The sequence below is a fragment of the Ambystoma mexicanum genome, chromosome 13 (assembly GCF_040938575.1).
Source record: "Ambystoma mexicanum isolate Mex_15411 chromosome 13, UKY_AmexF1_1, whole genome shotgun sequence".
Taxonomy (NCBI): Eukaryota; Metazoa; Chordata; class Amphibia; order Caudata; family Ambystomatidae; genus Ambystoma; species Ambystoma mexicanum.
In genome coordinates this window covers 752121596-752143825 of record NC_090938.1, presented here as the reverse complement: position 1 = coordinate 752143825, position 22230 = coordinate 752121596, and the positions used below count along the sequence as shown (strand labels likewise).

Sequence of the window (22230 nt, the reverse complement as noted above, 5' to 3'; positions counted from 1 at the left end):
TTTGCTAAGGACTTAGAAGACGGCACCCAACAGCATAGAACTAGCCGCTGCTGTGTGGGTAGTGCGGTTCAGTAAGCACAGGGGGGTTTCCATCTCTTCACAGAACTCTCAAGGACCCAAAGCATTGTTTTAGCCATTGCTTGTTCTCGCCTCCCACCCGCTTCCTATCACGATCTCTAGTTCTGGGATATTCTTCAACTGAAGAATGCGGTTTCTTGTACTCGGTTTAGTTGCTCTTAGAATCTGGAGATTCCATCTCAACTCACGCCCCTCCCTCTCGTTCCTCGGGATTGACCTATATGTAGATGACGCAGTCTCCCGAGGGCGCTCGCCCGCTCTCCTGGAACATGTGAACCTGGCATCCCTGCATCACCTCTCCTCAGCCATAACTCTCAACTCGCACACTTTTGGCAGGTGTCACTCGCCACTTGAGGCACCTCTCTCACCCACCACGCCCTTATACGCCCACATAAATCACTGGGCTTTTGCCCGTCAAATACAAATTTGGGTGTTTTCACCTGCCCAAGGGCCACGAAAGGTTGAGGGCTATGGCTCAGCAGCACGCCTATTCCTCTCGCTCCATGGTCCTCGTCTCACCCGGCAGTGCCCCCTCTGCTTGCCTTTTCTCTCTCTAGTGCAGTGATGGCGACACCCATGTCAGGCGGATGTGCACTTACGCCGCATTTATTTGGGCAGTCCTCTTCGGAGCATCAGCCACTGCGCCGCAAGTTCTAATGGCCATAGAGACCACGATGGTGCCCCGTGCCGTGTGGCAATGGCCTCCCGCCTGTCGGTATTGCCTTCGCTTTGCTCAGGCCATTTCCTCAGGACAGAATGGCATCGCTGCACGGTACAGCCCTTGCCCAATGCCATCAGGACCCAAGCATTTAATGAAAGAAAAGGTGTTGCCCTCTACACACCGTGCCAATATATTGACCCAGGTGGAAGTCTCCGATTGGCTCTTTAGCAGGCTTGAACCAATGCACCACCACAACAGCTAGTTTCACACACCCTCCATTCCCGGCCCTACCTGAAACCGGATGATTTGCTCCCCACTGTTGCCCCCCCCCCACCCCCCCGGTTGCTTGTAGATCTCTTGCTGCCCAATTTCCCACCTCCCCATTATCCTTCGTTCCCTTGTATCTCTGCTCCCCTCACCGTGTCCTTCCGCCTGGGATTGTGAATCCTCTGTTGACGCCCAAAAGCTAGGACCGTGCTCACTAAATACCCTGGTAATGATAATATCCCAAAGCTGTGAGGTTTCTACCAAGCTATGTCTGCTGGAAGGTCTAATGTTTTTAGACATCCGTCCCTTCTGCGTGAAAATAAAGTTCCAGGGCAGGGCTGGTGCTCCACAGCTGGGCTCTGCAGGGGCTATACGGGGAGCATTCTGCAGACTCCCAGACTAGTTCCCGCCCATTTCGTCTGCCCCAGACGCAGGAAATACTGTACTGCAGGGGTCGAAATTAGGATTTGTGGACCAGAAGCAAAAGCCAGCTTGTGGGGTATCAGGCATCCCCGTTTAGGCAGGAGCTAGGTCTGGGGAACCAGGAGCTAGTACATAGTGCGCAAGATGAAAACTATGACCTTTTATTCAATTCGCTTTAAATGTCTTAGGTGTGTCCATTCTCTTGTATACATACTGCTATATCTACACAGTTAATATCGCACAGCCATGTTCTTTACGGAACACCTTGCCTGGGGAGTTACAAGTAGCTCCTGGAAGCTCTTGGTGTCAGACCAACCTGGGTCCCCTTGGCTATAACCAGGAGCTCAATAGCTCCCAGCTCCTGGCAGGCAGTTTCGAACCCTGTACTGGGGCGATGACGAGCAACGCAGAGCTCCACTTGAATACGCTGTTAGTGCACACATTCAATACACGCGCGGGAATGCAGGAATTCGATCCTTGAGAAAAACGGCCAGTAGTTTGCAAGGATTGCCAGCTTCCATGAGTTTCAGAATGTCCCTTCTCAGCGGTGGCGCCCCCAAACATTTCTCATAGGGGTGGTCACACTGGAAATCTTGGGGTGGCACACCGCAACAAACACACTTAACTGAATAGTCCAGTGGGGCGGGGAGGAGGGCTAGCATTTTTTAAGGGTGTCCTTGGCCCCTCTTGGCCACCCCTTGGTGGCGCCCCTGTTTCTCAGCAGTTACTTTGAATGCAGATGGCGAGAAAGCATTTACTACTCACAACTGAGCATGTTCATCCCATGTAGTCATGTAAACAAACATATGTGTCGATCTCTGTGCGACCTCCGTGTCCACATACAAATTCCTGTAGCACTGGCTCAGTCTTTCATACTTATGAGGGTCATCGCAAAAACCACCATTGAGTTTGTTAGGTACAATAATTATTTACAGCGCTACAAAAGGGCAAAACTGTTATCAAGCGCTATAAAAAAAACACTAATTGTCACTAGAACGGATAGAATCCAGGGCAGAAATTACAAAGAAGCAGCTTCCGTGCTGGCAGGAGGAGGACGGGGAAGAAGTGACCAAGAGGCAGAGGTTAAAGTGAATGGGAACTACCAGGAACCGAGTTGTGCTGCTTTCTTTCTGAAGTTAGATCATGGCTCTTCATTTTACCACCAATAGCAGTTACAGTTAAGGTTTGACCCTGTATTCACGAAGCCTGGATGACCTCTCAGCCTGGATGAACTCCGGCTAGTCCTCATACTAGCCACGGCAAAATGGAGGCGGTCCTATTAAAAATAAGAAGCCATCCCTCCTCGCACGTCACCTCCCCTTGATTTTTTGAAAGCTTGTCAAGTTGTCATCTCAGGTTGGTATGGTGTGACACTGTCAGGCTTTTTTTCCACTACGTTTTTTGGCGAAAAAACAATCTAAAAATATGGTTGGTTGGTTAAGGGGGCACAAGGGTTGTGGGAAATAGGGACTAGATAATAGGGAAGGGGAGCATGGTTGGAAGGGAGCGCCCACCTCACCCCAAGTAAAAAAATAAAACAGTCGATGAGTTTCATTGGCTGAAAATATTCAGCAAAAAACCCTGCAGAAATAATCCTGGCGATCTAAGAACAGAGAACCACCAGGTTAAATGCTTAGATATAATAGTTGATAAATATCCAGGCCCTTTACCAGGGGTGCTATTTCAATATCAGCTGACATCTCGGCTCCAGAGGAGAGCTCAGCAGCAACGTGCTCGCCTTGGAAGCAAGACGATACTGAGCAACACCGGTTCGATTCCCGGGGCCGTGCGTAGAATCCTTTGGGTATTAAGCGCGTTATAAATAACCTATCATATCATATTTGTGCGGGGGTTTGTCCCTTTATGCCGGTGGACAAGTGGGAAGTTGCAGAAGCCGTAGTGACTAGTCACTTGGGCTAGTGGACCGCACTCCTGGGCGCCCGTCCTGGGAAACCAATTAGCCGACACCAGGTGGCTGAAAACGGACGGCTTTCTGAACAAAGAAACAATATCATACCCAGGCTACTTGCAGGGAGCTGCTGAGAGGCCCAGGACTGTAGAGAATGTCTCCAAGTATCTCACAGTTCCCTGCATTATCTTAAAAATGCATGCATGGGCCTGGTCCGGCCCACGTACAGGATAGCATCCCAGAAAGTATCTTTGCTTGCTCCACCCGTGTCGCTGCCCGGCGGTGTTGGGAGACATGAGACATATTTGGTTATGGAATAGTTTTAGCGAGGAGGCTTGGGGGGAACCAGGGACACAAAGGCTGCATTGTATGCGCCCCAGAGTCATAATGAACGACTGTAAGAATGCAGCAGCAACAACAACAACAAGAAAACGCTTAGACTGCCATGCATCAGGGTGCTGGCTTGAAGGTGCTCTTGCAACTTGTTAGTTTAAAAGGCATGCAATGCCCTCTTAGGGCCCACGCTTTGCCAATCAAGGTCTGCAGGTGTGCGAATCTGAAAACACCCACACCCCTACCAAAAAAATCTGGATTGAAAGTGGATTGCTACTGGATTTTCCCAGACATTTAAATCCTCTTTAAATCCTCTTTAAATGCAGAAACTCCCATTGTACTGAGGGGATTGCTTTTGGCTTCCTTTTGGCTAAATACACCTGAAATATGTTAATTAGCAATCCTCAGTGGAATGCAACATCAGCGATAGCTCCCTTAGTTTACAGGGGCTCTGCCCTAGGCGCACGGGTTTAGGGGTGCAGGCCCGTTTCCCCCAGAAAACGGGCTTGTTGGAAGGAGAGAGCAATGTGGACAGATCCTGAGATGTGTATAGAGGACACACACTGCCTCGGTGGTGCCACTTACTATAATGCGTGATATCGTGACTTTGTGGAAGGCACAGGCTCATTTTTATTTTTTTTATTTTTTTTTTATAATGCACTTAATACCCAAGATCATTTTCAAAGCGCGGATCCAGGATTCAAACCTCTGTTGCTCTGCGCAGTCTTTCTTCCAAGACCAGCACGTTACCCCCGTGCTATCCTCTGTTCACACACCCTGCACTCACATAGAACACAAACCCTATTGCACAACACCTTTGCCATAAGAATGAAGCTGCCTTTAACAACAACATCGAAGTGTAGCTTCCTACATAATTCTCGATCTCCTTAAACAATCCATCCCATGTAGTTCATAGTCCACCTTTGCTGTGCCCATCCACACGACATTCAGACATGGGTGACGAGCAGGGTCTTGGCCACCCTCACATGACTGTAATGGGCAAAATGCACACACGCAAAATAGCACCTCCCAATTTCTCCCAAATTTAGACTCTGGTCCCTCCAATGACGTTTAACCCGAACAGCGCTTTGGGGCCATAATTATGGTGAAAGGCGCTATACAAATGACAAAAAATGAAAGAAGTGCACAGATATGCATCTAGAGCCATAAAAACACAGAAAGGCTTGGCCTCGGATTTCCTATTTTAGGGTCCAGCAGAGGTGGCCCTGGTCAAGGGCTAGTCAAAGTGATGCCCAGGTAGCGTCCCGGGGGGGGGGGGGGCTTACCTTTTCCTTAGGAAGCAGCAGCTGCCCATGTCTGAAAGGGGAAAGTGGGGCTAGACTGTTTCTCTGTCAAGTCCCAGCTCACGGGAATGGAGCCAAGTCCCCAGCTGGCTCCTCAGTCTGTGCCTACTACAGAGTACATGGACAAACAGGGTAAAGCGCTGGCTGGCAAAGGGCTGGGGTCTAGCAGCTGCGGTCTTCTATCTGGGGTTGGCCCTCGCAAAGATGCACCCCCCCCTCCTCAGGAGCGTTGGAGACATAGGAGAGACTAATAAGCAAACTAAAGGCCCCATTCATGGAACTTTTAGCACTGGTGCAAAGTCACTTTGCACTGCCAACAAACACCTTGATTCACAAAGCAGTGCAAAGTGTATTTTGCAGTGGAAAGTCACTTTGCACTGCAAAAGTACTCTTTGCACCACGATAAATGGGCCTACTTCACAGCGCAAAGAGTACTTTTTCAGTGCAAAGAGACTTTGCACTGAAAAATACAATTTGCACAGTTCTGTGAATCATGGCGTTTGTTGGCAGCGCAAAGTCACTTTGAACCGCGCTAAAAGTTCCATTAATTAGGCCCTAAATGTGTTAATATTAGAAATATGTCTATTGTGTGTCACACCCTTTATTTTACAAATTATCTGCACATCATCCCGGAAAAATTATGCCTGCCTGTGCCAAGCAACGACTAAGAAAGACTTGTTTTACTATTTGAAAGCAGCAGAGTTGCCAACATGGCCTATTCCAATCTGTAGGTGTTCTTCCAATCCTGTTTTTTTCTCTGCATTCTGGGACTTGTAGTTCCACTTTTCCCATTCTAAAAACTCAAACTAAAAGCCCTCGAAAGCAAAGAAAAACCAGGACCGGATAATGTGCGGATTGAAATGGCTCATGTCGGCAACTATGAAGCAGTACACACTATACAGCAGTCTACATAGATGCCAGGTTGTCTCATCTGAGGTTTGAAATACTCAGCCATTCCTGCACTTAAGGCTCACATTATTTAAGCAATAACCGCCCAGGGGGGATGGAGAGGTGGCAGGAGGGGAACAAACAGCAGGTAACAGCCCAGGGCTCAGTAACAGGACCAAAGGAAGCCCTCTAACCCCATAATACTGAAGGGGTTATAGCTACCAGCACCCCGGCATTAGGTGCTATGATTTTGCTGAAGTTGAGAAAAGGTGTGGTAGCCATTTCTCAAGTTATAAAACTACAAAATAAAATGGCCGAAGCCAGAAGGGAACGACTCCTAGTCCCTTCTCCCTTTCCATGATGGCCATGGGTGTGGCAGGGAAGGGGCGGGCCAACATAATTAGACAACACCGGACTGCTACAGGTAAATATTCATACCCACATGCCTCAATTCATACCCACAGATCTTACCTGATCTGACTGTATATATGTATTTTCTTTAACTGATTTGTCGAGATGTAATGTATCACGTTTATATTTTGCCTTAACCTGTAACTAAGCTTTTAAGTACTCATGTTTTTCTGCTCTCTGTTGCACCCAGCTACCTTTGGGTTTGGCGCGCCATACAAAATCAATAAACAAGCAAACAAACAAATAGGTTCACGGAGGAGGGCGGTGGGATTGGGATGAGGCAGGGAGGTGGGGCAGAGAGACATGGAGCGAGCATAGGCCAGAGGTATAGGAGAGAAGATGACGGCCTGTTTCAGGGCTCAGAAAGTGGGGCAAGACTGTGTGGGTAATACCCACCTTCCGAGCTCCCTGAGTGTCTGGAACTTCTGTGACGCGCCTCTGTGCGTTCTGGTACTCGTAGTTCGCCATTTTGAAAGAGGAAAAGCTACACATATAATATGCAAAAAGGCACTCAATAAAGGTCGCCGGACTTCCAGAGAGGCCTTTAAGGGGACTGTGTCTGAACATTTTCACAAATGAGAGTGTGAGTGAATTAGTAACTCTAGGCCAGAAAACGCGTGAAGTGGTTTGTCTGCATTACTGGCTTTACTGGGCTTTAGACTTTTTGGAAAGGCTGACCGTATGCCACTCTCTCTGGGCGCTTTTCCTGCTTGCAAGACTGAGTGAAAGCCAAGATGACAGGCCGTTGAATCTGTGAGCGACACGGAGGAAGGATCCTGCAGCAAGCCAAAGACCCGTGCAATATTAACGCACGTGGTAGCGGCAATCCTGTTTTGCAGTATTACAGGAGGCAATACCGCCACACTTTCAGTGAGGTACTAAGGGGGTCCAATCTGCATCCTCAAGCATGCAGGTGGTGAAATTGACTTTACCGACTCTTTGATTTCGGCAGGGGTGTTGCTAGGTCTGGAAAACATCCGGGTCTACCCTAATGTCGGGACTGTTGGGACTCGGATCTAGCTAGCCTTTTGATTACATCCCCTGAGCTTCTATCCAGGGCTACAGCCACAAGACCCAGGGCTATAGCCCGCCCCCATACACCCCCTAGTGACGGCTCTGGGTTTCGGATATTAGGTGGCGCTTTCAAGAGGAGGAGGCCACGCATGGGCACCACTGTAGAGCGAAAGTGCCACCAGCGGGCACGCAGCCAAAGCGGCTGTGAAAGGCATGATCCCAGGCCAGGCTTAGTGGCAGTCCCACCGGGAGGAAAGTAGCGCAGCACGTGCAATGCTGAGGCGGGCTGTGCCTGTGATCCGGCCTCCTCCATTCATCTCCCTGCGCTGAACGGGGGGCCTTCAGATCTCCTCATTAATAACCCAAATGGAATCACTGCTGCTCTCCGTGGGGAGGGGTCTCGGCACATCAAAAAAAGAATAATTAGTGCAGAAGGGAAGACATGTCCCTGATTTCTGAAAGAGAATCCGCGTTGGGAGGTGGGGGGAGAGGGGTGGAAAATCGCAGCACCTGAATCCCTCAATCCCCCCTTAGAGCAGAGAATGGAGAGTGAATCAGGCCATGAGCTGGTCCTATATTTAAATACACACCTAGCAGCTAAATTGCTTGCACCCCAGCATGCGCCAGTGGGAGGGGACACCAATTGGCTGTATGCCAGGCCCCTCCCGCTGCGGCGTTAAGCAAAGCCTCACCCTGCGAGGCAGTGGTGACACGGTGCTGAAGGACATAGCGCAATGCCTCACACTTTGTGTGGTATTCCCACAGGGCAGTTTCTAGCCAACTTGGTGCCTGCGGTGTCAGGAATTCGACCATCCGCACGGTGGGTGTGCTCTCAGCTGGGCTTTTTTGAACATGTATATGAAATTGAATGATTGTAGATCAGCCTCCGAAAATGTGTGGGGCTAATCCGCACACATTTTCCTATGTTCACAGCATGACATGCACATAGACCTGTGTACTCTGGGTGGACAAAGCCTACAATATATCACCCCAGTCATATTTAGTTGGGATATGATAGCCAAGAGTACACCGTGAGTATACTAAGTCCTCTAAGAAGGGAGAGTGCAAAACCTTCCTCCTGCTATAGTCAGCCTAATTAACTATCAAAGGCTCCATGGGTCTGTCTAGTCTTTTTGTTGACCACTGCAGACTGGTGGCAGTGATTAACACAATTAGCATACTAGAGTATACGTCAAACAGGCCCACATGGGGCTTGGCAGCAGAGGCTAACAAAGGAGGCAAGAACCCCCAACAACCTTTGAGATGGATCTGTGTCAACATGAAACCAGCTCCCGCCTCTCAGTATCAAGGGCAGTGACCTGTCATGTCTGGGACAGCTGTTAACAGTAGTCATCCTCCATTCAGTAGTCATCCTCCATTCAGAAGGTACGAGAATGTGGTTTGCAGAAGTCAGAAAGTCTGGTAGCCCTGCAGCTTCAAGGGAGACCTGCCGCTTTAATCAGGAACCACAGAGAGCACAATTAACCAGAGAGACACTTTGATCCACAAAAGTCAGGACGATCGGTCGAATTTAGAATTACATGTTTTCACCCCATTACCTTTTCTGTTGCAAAGCACTCTGGTTATGACCTCATGCATACAGGAGATTGTTGGTGGGGACCTATGGTTGGTTCATTAAGGTTGGCTTAGCCTACACCAATCATTGTGGCCCATTTGGCTTTAAAAGAGGACTGACCCCTCTGTTGGGCAGATCATCCGAAGACTTCGCAATGAGAGGAGCACGAAGAACTGAGCATTGTACCCTGGCTGAAGATACAGTCTGCCTTACATCTTCCACCAGTGAAGGAAGACCAAGATTTCCAAGAGGGAAGCAAGATCCCTCCCCTAAATATCTCCCAGGGAACAAAGGGAGATAGTGAATCCAGAGGACCCTCCAACAGCTCCAGAACCGGTACACAGCCAGCACACAGGGTGCCCTGCTAGTCTCTGCAGCAAGTTTCCTAGGCGGGAAGTGCCAGAGTGTCTCTGAACCAAACCAAGGACAAGGCAGCTACCTGCAACACCCTCCTCAGCATTGGGCTGTCCGCCTTAAAGGACGACACAAGCCCAGTGGAGAAGCTAGGAGGAGTGCATCGACAAGCAACTACCAACGTCCGCCTGAAGACCAGCACTGAGAAAATGATTACTGACCCCGATCCGCTGTGTAGTCCAGCCTGCAGCCGTCCATCCAGCCTCGCTTGCCGAACTGCCTGCCGCCTGATACGCACAGCTGTCTCCCATCTTGAACTCCGTCGCAGAAGCTGCAAAGCGCCCTGAAACAGACTCAAAACTGTAGAGCACCAAGAACATCGACAGCACAAGGTACATTGTGGTTCTGTCACCCTGGTCCTTCTCCGAAGGCCACTAGTGAAATTGTACAACCCATTGCTTCCTTTGACTTGAAAATAAGTATCCTTGAATTATTGTGATTAATTGCTTTACCGACTACCCTCCTGTCAGTATCCAGAGTGCATCCCTTTTCCTTTTTTGAAACTGTACGTCCCCTTCATTCCCTTGCAAGGTAGGTTTTATTTTGTGGTGTGCTACAACTATCTGTTGTGATAATAATAAAGTAGATATTTGTATACAACCTTGACTGGACAGTCCCTTTTATCATTGGGTAAAGATAAGCCTGCTGTTCTGTCCGCGTTACCAAAATTGGACAAGGAGCTTTATAATTTGCTTGTGTTTCCAATCTATTTGCATCCCTTCTAGTGTACTAGAGGCATGGGGCCGATCAATGGTTTAGAAACCGATATTCATCCTTTGACCAGTAGTACCCCGGAAGTTGATGCGTCACACAGGGCCAAATGCTACAATGTGCCCTTCTGACCGGCATACATCACTCCCACACTACACCTCTGTGTCACGCAACAAAACCCTCCTCAAAATCAAAAAATCATTACTAAACAAATTAAGCTGGTTTCATTACATTGTACAATGGTTATGATGTAGTTTTCAGATTTAAATGGGGGCTGCACCTTTGAGTTACGGTCCTAAAAACTAGTTTACTAAGAAGGGAAGGCTACCACCTTCAGGGACTAAGCCTACAACCCACGGTTTAGACAAGTAGAAAAATTGGATAAGTGGTATTCCCAACATGTAAGTGCTCCTCAATTTGAAGTTCTAAATTATACACCAAATACAGTTGAATAACGATGTGACAGATTTAATTTATCACAGATTAGTCAATAGCAATTTCTTAGAAAACACTGGTCACATCAAAGTGAGAAAGTAACGTTTGTGCATTTGGCTTAGTATGGTGACTTCCTGCCAATTATACAATGGCCAAAGCAATGATGTAAATAACAATTGCACAATCCAATGTATTCTATCACGTAAGGTGCATATATTACACCATACCAAAGGTCAAACAATTATTATGTGCATAATGTATTTCATTACATTGTAATTCAAGTACTTTACAGAAGAAATCAAATGTGAAAACACAGCTCTTGCTGCCCAAGTAAATGGTTCTTCTTTCACCTGCTCTTAACAAAGGCCTTGCCAGAATGCAGCTTCAAACTGCCTGTACTTGCACTCTGTGGTGTGACCAGCCTACTGGGTTCTGTGGGCCCACATACCGCTGGCCTTGTGTTGCAGGTGTGTTTGAACCACCTCACTTGTATTTCACAAGGGATAACATTAGACTAACCATATGAATCATTTTCTGATAAAAGGTTATCATTCCAAGGTGGACAGTGTATTGTACTCTCTCAAAATCCCCCTGGGAGAGAGAAAAAGGGGATAAGTAGCACCAATGAGTGTTCCTGTCTGCTTTGCATTAAATCACAGAGCCTTTCAGGAATATAACAATGATCAGAGATCTCAATATTTGATAAGCAAGGTTGTGATAAAAAAATAAATTGTATGTGTGAATCAGTAAATATATAACTCAGCCACTCAAATGTTTCTAGAGGAGTTTAGTTGAGGAAGAGCTTGGTCTCATGCCCAACCCCCCCCCCCCCCCCCAAGTCCAAAAAGCAGTCCGGTTTGTAATTCACAGGTGGGCACAAAACAAAACCAAAGGAGAGAGCGAAGCAGGTCCAGAGACGTAATACAGAGGGTCCGTAATACCAGAGAAGTCACAGATTACCAGAACAGACAAGGGCACTCCAGGGACAGGTCGATACGTCGATACACAATAGCAGAAAGATACTTAATTCCAAGGAAACAATGAAAACGCTAATTCAGAAGCCGTGAAAGTTTGCAGAGGCGGTACTAAAGTAGAGGATGTCATGTGACTAGCGTCGGGTTCTCAGACGCCAGTTACCTCCCCTTAGCAACAGTCTCTATAGCTTCCATGGCAACTTCCAGCCACCACGGAAAGCAGAGTTACAAACTCCTGGATGCTGATGCCCATATATTCTTATGGGAGTTACATTAAGAGGGGCCTGAGCAGTTCGTGAATTTGGTGAACAAAGCCCCGAATAACTAGGCATGACAGAATTCCACAAGTCCACGAATGAGGAAGCCATTCAGAAAAAAGCTACTACGGTTAACCGCTTCCTCTGGCAACAATACTCCAAATATAGTAGCCTTGCATATTCTGTACTTCTGCGCCCTGCTGCCTTCGGGTTTGGTGCGCATTATAAGTGAATAAAACAAGCAAACAAATGGCCAGGATGGAGTCTCGAGCAGATACGCAAGCATCGGAAATTAAAACCACCAAGACTCCAGGATGAGAACAAGTATATCAGGTCTTGTCAGCAGCTCCAGCTCGAGTCAGGCCGACAAGCAACAGCGCGCCCAGAGGGTCCCCTTCATCCGGAAGATTCCACCGGTGTGGCCTTCAATTGCCTCATCGGGAAGGTGTGAAGTGCCCAGCCTTTGGGCAATCCTGTTCCAAATGTGGTAAAGACTGTTCCAGTTGTCTGCAATTTTCCATGCGGACAGTTACAAGGGTACAACTCCATGCTATATAGAACCGAGTACAGCACACACAGCAATGCTTCAAGGAGAGATGCAGGCGCAAGGAGAGACCATGTGCGACATGTTTGTTGCCTTTATTATTTATTTATTGTTATTTATCTGTTTCCCCTCCCCCCCTCTCCCATGCACTTGCGTGGTCTCAATGTCACTGGGCCTAGTAAGATCGCTGTTTTGTTCTCCCCTGTTCCCCTCCCTTACCTTGTCGCGCTCTGAAACACCTGTGTACGAGCGCAATAGAAATAAAATATCAATAGCAATATCAATGTCAGGCAAGTGACAGGAACATCTCCATAGCCTCACCTTCTACTGATGGCACCCAACGGGTTTACATTTATATGATGAACGGATTGACCCCAGCATCGGAGGGTGACATCATGTTACTGGTAGGTGATCACCAGGCTACGTTCCTCATCGATACTGGCACCACCCGAAACTTAATGTGTATATTGGAATATCGCAGGATGATGTCTCCACCCAGATTAAGGTCATCTGACAACAGAGTCTTTCAGTGGGCTGCAAAAGGGCCGGTGCAGATTCACGGGAAATTCTCCACAATGATCTGCTACAAGGAGAAATGTGTGCACGCTGAATTTCATGTACTACATGGGGAAGTCCCTGGGAGCAACCTACTAGACCGCGCCACTGCTCTTGAGATGGAAATTGTGGCTGTGTCCTACACCATCCAACACAGACTGTAAATCACGCAAGCCTTCCTGACTTTATTTGAGGGCATTGGATGCCTCAAGGGAGACCCTGCGATGCATCATATTGATTAATTCATAGTGCCTGTGGCTTCTCACCCAATGAGAATACCAGTTCATTTGCAGCCCCTCGTTGAAGAAGAGATACCATGGTTGTTGAAGGAAGGGATAATCGAACCGACTGACGGTCCGACCCCCTGGATGTCCCCCATAGTGGCCATACTCAAGAGAGGATCCACTGACAAAATGCACATATGTGTGGACATAGGACAAGCAAACATGGCCATCGGGCGTGAGAGGCATCCCGGAATGCACCTGGATGATATGATCAGCCCACTGAAAAGGGCGAAAGTGTTCTCGAAGCTCGATTTGAACAAAGGCTATCATCAGATCATGATAGACCAACAGTACCGAACATCACCACATTTGCCACCGAATTGGGCTCTGCAGGTACAAGAGACTCCGTTTTGGCATCTGCTCAGTAGCTGAAATATTTCATGAGAGGGTGCGGAGTGTGATCGTCTTGTTGATAACTGGTTCAACTGTAGTGATGATATCCAGGTGTTTGGAGCCAACCTCGCTCAGCACGATCAAGCTCCCTACCAAGTCTGCACCGCGCTCAGAGAGGCATACCTGACAGTGAACACGGACAAATATGTGTTTCACAAATCTCGCCTTAAATTCTATGGACACATTTTCTCACATGAAGGCATGAGCTCTGATCCAGGCAAAGTGGCCACCATCTCCAAGATTTCAGCTCTCCGGGATGTCAGTGAAGCCAGGTCCTTCCTAGGGATGGCCACCTACTGCAACCGGTTTCTCCGAGACATTGTGACCGCCACTGCCCCGCTCATGGAGCTCACCAAGCAGGGAAGGGCATTCCGATGGTCTGAGCAATGTGAAGAGGCCTTCGCACAAATAAAGAAAGACATTGCCTCGGGCTGAACGCATGCCCCATTTCAACCAAAACACGTGCACGGAAGTGCCTGTAGATGCCAGTACAGTTGGTCTGGGGACGACTGGTGCAACACCTACCCAGGCGAGAATCCCCCAGAACAGTGATTGCCTATGCCAGCATGAGCCTGTCATGGGCGGAAACAAGATATTTGCAACCTGAAAAGGAGTGTCTGGCCGTCGTATGGGCTTGCAAGCATTTTCCGATGTTCCTCCTTGGCAAGCCCTTCATGATCATGACGGATCACCAAGCCCTGGTGACCATCTATGGCAGCTCTCAAAGCAAGATGCTGCCACGGATAGGGAGAGGAGGCCTGCGACTGCAGGCGTTTGACTTCACGATTGTTCATAAGCCGGGGAAGGAATACAACCTGGCAGACTTCATGTCGCGGCACCCCCTATTGGATACTTCCACCAACAACTTAATGGCAGAGGAGTACGTGAACTTCCTCATCCATCACGTGCCCCCAAGGGCCATCACCCCAACAATGGTACTGGAACACAGTGAACAGGACGCCACACTGATGCGTGTACAGAACTTGATTAAGTCCGGAAGGTGGAGAGACACAGACTTCACAAATAGACAAGTGGGTGATTGTGCCATGGCAGAACTTCAAGCCTTCAGGAACATAAGAGAGGAATGATCAGTATCTGCAGAAGGGGTTGTCACGCAAGGACACAGAATAGTGATCCCTATGGATTTACGGCAGCAGGTCATAGATCTAGCTCATGAAGGACACCGGGGGGTGGTGGCCACAGAGAGACATGTGAGAGACACCATGTGCTTCCCAGGACTAGATCAAATGGTGGAACGCACGACTGGTGCCTGCCACCTGTGTCAGTGCACATCCAAGCCTAATAACCCAGAACCTCTAAAGATATCCGAAATGCTGGCGTTCCCATGGACCTACCTGTCAATTGGCTTCTTACGTCTGTTCGGGGACAGCAAGTACTAGCTGGTCATCATGGACGAGTATTTGCGATTCCATCGAGTACACATGGGGCAGGCAGGAGTGCAGGAATGGGGCAGGCAGGAGTGCAGGCATGGGGCAGGCAGGAGTGCAGAAATGTGGCAGGCAGGAGTGCAGGCATGCGGCAGACAGGTGTCCATGCATGAGGCAGACAAGAGTGCATGCGTGAGGCAGACAAGAGTGCATGTGTTGGGCTGACTGGAGCACGCTTGGCGGATTGGAGCGCGCAGAGCGGACTCGAACGTGCGGGGCGAGCTGGAATGCATGAATGCGTGGAGCAGACCGGAGTGTATGGAGCTGACTGGGATGCATGGAGTGGATAAGAGTGCATTGAACGGACTGGAGTGCATAGAATTACGTGACGTATATAGTAGGTCTTGGAATGCAGAGAACGTCTGAAAGAGCACATAACCCATCATATCTCACCACCACGCTTACTCTCTCCTTTACATCACCACTCAACTAGAACACAGAGATACTATGACACCATTCTGTATAACTGTTCTCATACCAACATCCGCCGCTCACTCCACATCATTCTAAGTAAACACTGCTGTTTACTCACCCCCCAGCCAGGCGTTCTCCTCAGGCCTAACGCAGCCACATCCGGTCTGGATAAATCCTGCCAGAACTAACACATACTCCTGATCTCTCAACCACCACACCTACCACTAAGAAGCAGCTATTACACGGATACCGCACGAGCTGCACACATACCCGGTGCTCACACGTACCTTTTGTCTCTCTCTACTGATCTGAACTTCGGTTCCCAAGGGCGTTCAACCTATGAGCGCCTTCAGACCATACCAATGGTATATAAGGCGCTATATAAATGCAAAATAACAATAACAATAACATGGTATCATCCACGGCTACCAGTGCTGGTCTACCAGTGCTAGATAGAATCTTCTCTGCATGGGGCACTCCTGAAGTCCTCAAGTCGGACAACGGTCCACCATTCAGCAACCTGGAGTTTGCAAAATTCATGAAAAACATGGGCATCCCCCACAGAAATATTACTCCCCGGTGGCGACAGGCAAACATCATGGTGGAGCGATTTATGGGCAGCCTAAAGCGAATTCTCCAACAGAAGGAGCTACGATCTCTGCCACTCAATCAAGCCCTGTGCAACATGTTACATGACTACAGGATCTCCCCGCATGGCACGACTGGAAAAGTGTCCCTCAGAATGGTTATTCGGCAGGAGAATTAGAACCAGACTTCCGTACCTGGCAAGTGATCAAAATGAAGATGCGAAACAGGCCCGAGCAACGGATGCTAGCAGGAAACAGGACATGAAAGCATATGCCGATAGCAGGAGACGAGCCAAGAGCTCCAACCTGCAAATAGAAGACAAGGTGCTCATTTGCAGACGGCAGGAAAGGAAACCAGACTCGAGATTCGATCCAGACTACCTGACAGTATCCCACGTTAATGGAACAATGGTGACGGCCCGATCTCCTACCAAGGTGGTCATTCGCAATGTCTCCCAGTTCAAGCTGTACAAGGAAGAAGGTCAAGAAGAGGACGAGAGAGACAACTCTGCGACCTCAGGTAGCGAGCCAGGGAGAGAAGAGACTGAAGAAGAACCAGAGGGATGTCGGGCAAGGCCGGCCAGATGCATCAGGAGGCCTGTAGGTCTAACTGAAGAAATGTAAAGACACAACTGTAAGTGACTTTTGTTTTGCTCAATGGGGGGCGGTGTAGTGTCCTGGCAAGGACACAGTTAAAGGAGCCTCGGAGCTCCGTTGCGTGGGCCTATCAGCATGCGCGAGGTTCGTACATGTGCAGTAGGAAGCCTGGGAAGCAGCAGTTCGTGGCAGGAAGGAAATAAAGGAGGTTTAACATACTGAAGGCTCCTGTCATCATTGCAGGCCTGGGCCTGCTTGTATATATAGGGGTGCCTGCATTTCTCGCTGTATGCTGTCATCTGGTGAGAATTGAATCTGAAGGAATGCACAAGAACCAAACAGTTCCAAGGTGATCAAATTAATTGAATTGAATTAGGGGAGAGGGGGGACAATAAACATCTGTCACTCAGCACCAAGATATGTTTGGGTCAAGAGCGCATTACAAATGCACATAATGTTGCTATGGTTTCAACATGGGCATCATTTTAGTAGGGGGCAATGGTGTTTGTCCCCCGCCCCACAACTTTTGCGGCACACCATTTGGACCCCCCTCATTTGGCAAGGGCCTCTTTCCTTTAGATGTCATGTCCCCCCGCACGCTCCACATTTTCAGCAAAGTTACTCCACTGGGTGTCACCCGTTGAGTGGACCCAAAATGAATTCCTAGATTATGAATACAGACCCATAGGAAGGCCCGGGAGAGGATGACTGACTCATTCACGGGCCAAAACGGGGGTCTGCCCCGGTATTTTAAAGTCATAGTGCATCCAGGCGAGGTGGCCGCCGTTTTGGTGACAGTTGAAAGCTTGGCCTGAGTATATGGGGGCTTCCTTGGCCACTGGGGACATGGAGGGGAGCGGATTTATTAGCAGGTATCAAAGATGGTGCCGGGCGAGAGCACGTCCTTGTCGATGGGGCAGGAAAAGGGGGCCTTATGCTGGAAGCAGTGCGGCCCTCCAGAAACACAATGTATTCATTGTTATATATGTGGCAGCTGGTGCCTGCGGGACCCCATGAGCGCAGAGCCCTGGGCAATGGCACAGACTGCCTATGTCCAGGGCCGGCCCTGTGGGGGGACAGGCGGTCTGGACATGAGCCCTCACTGAGACCCTCCACGCAAAGGCACTCATCGGCCTAGTATTTAGAGACGGACTTAGCCCTTCCAGAATTTGAACCTTTGGCCTGTAGAACATGCACGCACTGTCCCCTGCAGCAGGTTCATGAACTCACAGGACTACTTCCCAGCTAAACCTCAAAGCAAGCAATGGAGTTACATTTTTATGTTCTCATTGGGAAACATTAGCAAACCTTCGAAATACTAAAAAGGCAAAAGAACACGGTAGCTTAAAACATACAATCATTTTTTAAAAATCATAATTCGATGCGTTAGCGTGGAATCCGTGCCCGCTCTCTAATACATCACCCCTCGGTGGGTGGTGTGCCAGGCACAGAGGCGGGCCCTAGGGCAGCCTGGGGTGTGCGTGCCCCCTCTCTGCTACATCACCCCTCGGTGGCTGGTGTGCCAGGCACAGAGGCGGGCCCTAGGGCAGCCTGGGATGTCTGTGCCCCCTCTCTGCTACATCACCCCTCGGTGGCTGGTGTGCCAGGCACAGAGGCGGGCCCTAGGGCAGCCTGGGGTGTGTGTGCCCCCTCTCTGCTACATCACCCCTCGGTGGCTGGTGTGCCAGGCACAGAGGCGGGCCCTAGGGCAGCCTGGGGTGTGTGTGCCCGCTCTCTAATACATCACCCCTCGGTGGGTGGTGTGCCAGGCACAGAGGCGGGCCCTAGGGCAGCCTGGGGTGTGTGTGCCCCCTCTCTGCTACATCACCCCTCGGTGGCTGGTGTGCCAGGCACAGAGGCGGGCCCTAGGGCAGCCTGGGGTGTCTGTGCCCCCTCTCTGCTACATCACCCCTCGGTGGCTGGTGTGCCAGGCACAGAGGCTGGCCCTAGGGCAGCCTGGGGTGTGTGCCCCCTCTCTGCTACATCACCCCTCGGTGGCTGGTGTGCCGGGCCCCCCAGGCGGGCCCTAGGGCAGCCTGGGGTGTGTGCCCCCTCTCTGCTACATCACCACTCAGTGGGTGGTGTGCCGGGCAGAGAGGCTGATCTCAGGGGAGACTGGGGTGCGTGCCCCCTCTCTGCTACATCACCCCTCGGTGGCTGGTGTGCCAGGCATAGAGGCGGGCCCTAGGGCAGCCTGGGGTGTGTGCCCCCTCTCTGCTACATCACCACTCAGTGGGTGGTGTTGCAGGCAGAGAGGCTGATCTCAAGGGCGACTGGGGTGCGTGCCCCCTCTCTGCTACATCACCCCTCGGTGGCTGGTGTGCCAGGCACAGAGGCGGGCCCTAGGGCAGCCTGGGGTGTGTGCCCCCTCTCTGCTACATCAACACTCAGTGGGTGGTGTGCCAGGCACAGAGGCGGGCCCTAGGGCAGCCTGGGGTGTCTGTGCCCCATCTCTGCTACATCACCCCTCGGTGGCTGGTGTGCCAGGCACAGAGGCGGGCCCTAGGGCAGCCTGGGGTGTCTGTGCCCCCTCTCTGCTACATCACCCATCGGTGGCTGGTGTGCCAGGCACAGAGGCTGGCCCTAGGGCAACCTGGGGTGTGTGTGCCCCCTCTCTGCTACATCACCCCTCGGTGGCTGGTGTGCCAGGCACAGAGGCGGGCCCTAGGGCAGCCTGGGGTGTGTGTGCCCCCTCTCTGCTACATCACCCCTCGGTGGCTGGTGTGCCAGGCACAGAGGCTGGCCCTAGGGCAGCCTGGGGTGTTGCCCCCTCTGTGCTACATCACCCCTCGGTGGCTGGTGTGCCAGGCAGAGAGGCTGATCTCAGGGGAGACTGGGGTGAGTGCTCCCTCTCTGCTACATCACCCCTCGGTGGCTGGTGTGCCAGGCACAGAGGCGGGCCCTAGGGCAGCCTGGGGTGTGTGCCCCCTCTCTGCTACATCACCACTCAGTGGGTGGTGTGTCAGGCAGAGAGGCTGGCCCTAGGGCAGCCTGGGGTGTGTGTGCCCCCTCTCTGCCACATCACCACTCAGTGGGTGGTGTGCCAGGCAGAGAGGCTAATCCCAGGGGAGACTGGGGTGCGTGCCCCCTCTCTGCTACATAACCCATCGGTGGCTGGTGTGCCAGGCACAGAGGCGGGCCCTAGGGCAGCCTGGGGTGTGTGTGCCCCCTCTCTGCTACATCACCACTCAGTGGGTGGTGTGCCAGGCACAGAGGCTGGCCCTAGGGCAGCCTGGGGTGTGTGTGTCCCCTCTCTGCCACATCACCACTCAGTGGGTGGTGTGCCAGGCAGAGAGGCTGATCCCAGGGGAGACTGGGGTGCGTGCCCCCTCTCTGCTACATCACGCCTCGGTGGCTGGTGTGCCAGGCACAGAGGCGGGCCCTAGGGCAGCCTGGGGTGTGTGTGCCCCCTCTCTGCCACATCACCACTCAGTGGGTAGTATGCCAGGCAGAGAGGCTGATCCCAGGGGAGACTGGGGTGCGTGCCCCCTCTCTGCTACATCATCCCTCGGTGGGTGGTGTGCCAGGCAGACAGGCTGATCCCAGGGGAGACTGGGGTGCGTGCCCCCTCTCTGCCACATCACCACTCGGTGGCTGGTGTGCCAGGCACAGAGGCGGGCCCTAGGGCAGCCTGGGGTGTGTGTGCCCCCTCTCTGCCACATCACCACTCAGTGGGTGGTGTGCCAGGCACAGAGGCTGATCCCAGGGGAGACTGGGGTGCGTGCCCCATCTCTGCTACATCACCACTCGGTGGGTGCGGTGCCAGGTAAGTAGCCTGGTCCCACGGGAGACTGTTCTGTGGAAGAAGGGGGCATCACTGTATAATGATACCTCAAGAAGCCCCTCCCCCCACATCGAGCCCAATCAGTCAGGACATGGTGGGGCATACAATCAATCCAGTCACCAATGAGAAAGTGGCCCCCCACCACACATTACAATAAAGAGAAGACCCTGTCCGAGTACTATCCACGGGGGGGTGTTTGGTAACATGTATTACAAATAATGCATGTGAATTCATTTTTGCTTAGTAACATTGGTTAAAACTAGTGTAGTAACTTATGAAACTGGCCACTGTGGTCTACAAATTGGTCAATTCTGTGCCATCCTAGAATCATGGGCTGGCACTTCGAGGATCGCCCTATTGCCCTATAGGCCAGTCCGAGCCGTGCCTGCCCTCAGTGGAATGGAAACGCGAAAAGCTGTGTGTGGGAGGGCCGGAGGTGTGGGGGGAGGAGAGATCAGAAAGACCACTTCCAATAGTGGCTGTGCTTTCTCGTTATGTCTTCCGCGACCCTGCACCACGTCTTTTTCGGGTGGGTCCAGCTTTTCCCTTTTGAAAGGACTGACGCGGTGTAATTGTGAGGGCAATGTTAGCTCTCTCCAAACCAAAGCTGCAGTTTTCACCATTAGGCCACACAAGCCTGGCAGTTACGGATGGGGCGGCAGCATGACAAAACGGGCACTGTGGCTGTTCGGAGGGCACAGAAGCCTAGTAGTTATGGATGGGGTGGCAGCATGGCCCGGCAGGCGCCGTGGCTGTTTGGAGTATCATGGGGCCAGCGGTGGTCACGCAGCCAGCCTCACTGGTGCTGGGGGTCCCAGCACCATGTTGGTGTGCCTGGGTCACCCAGACTTACTTGGTTGCAGGGCAGGACCCCAAGAGGCTCTGGGGACACAGCCTGGGTGCCGGAGCACCTCGGATGCCAGCAGCATCCTGGATTGTGGGTGCCTGGGCTGGACATAGGGCACCAGGCTGGTCTGGGGGGCCCAGACCAGAAGGGACCTGCAGGACCATGATCACATGGTGTGGGCCTGCAGGCCAGCGCTGCAGCACCGTGATCATACGGTGTTGGCCTGCAGGACCAAAGTGAAAGACTGAGACAACAGGACTTCCATTGTTGCGAGTCTGTAGTACATGCCTGCAGTTGCCCCTTTTATTAGCTTGGGCCATGACACAGTCATGGCACATCTTAAAAGGACAATCCACGTGGGAGGGTCACACATAACACTCCTCCTTTTTCATAATAAACAAATTTTCCTGCAATACATGATCCCCCCCCCCCCATTACAGAATAATACTTATACCACTTGAGAATTGTAAGGTGGACAAAGAGTAGGAAATGCCACTGATACATGCATAGGGACTCGGGTAGATGCAGACATAAAACACCTATCAACACACTCTAATCATTCTCAGCGGGTGACACTTGGGGTTGGTGAACCGCCGGTGGAATGTTGTCAGTTCTACCACATTTCACAAGACCCTTTATTAACCTGCGGTAAGTGGAACTTCCACCACTGAACGATGCCATTGCCAGCTGCGGGCACCATTTAGAGCATGCCTACACACTGCGGGAGCGCAGCTTCGCATCCATTCGACTGGGACCACTGTAAGGATGTAATCTACATGCAGGCTCACAGCATCTAACACATGTTTGCTGAGTCTCTTCCGAGCACTTGCAGGACTGCAGGAGACCAGTTCACTTTGCTTCAGTGTCCGTTCAGGATAGTCACCACCATGCATCCAGGTCTGTTGATGGCACAGTTCAAAGACCGGCAAAGCCGCTCTTGGGAGCACCACGGGCCACATCGGCTTAGTCCCTTGATGTTGTGACAGACAGCGAGACGCGGGTAGCGGGGCGCCTGGGCTGCCCCACATTCAGGCTCAGTCAGTCCCTTGATGTTGGGACAGACAGCGAGACGCGGGTAGCCGGGTGCCTGGGCTGCCCCACATTCAGGCTCAGTCAGTCCCT

General features: G+C 51.1%; 1 protein-coding gene across 1 annotated transcript in view; it reads right to left on the bottom strand.

Moving 5' to 3' along the window:
* The window catches only part of LOC138521901 (regulator of G-protein signaling 3-like), a 346623-nt gene that overhangs the window by 138979 nt on the left and 185414 nt on the right, over positions 1–22230 (bottom strand). The window lies entirely within an intron of this gene.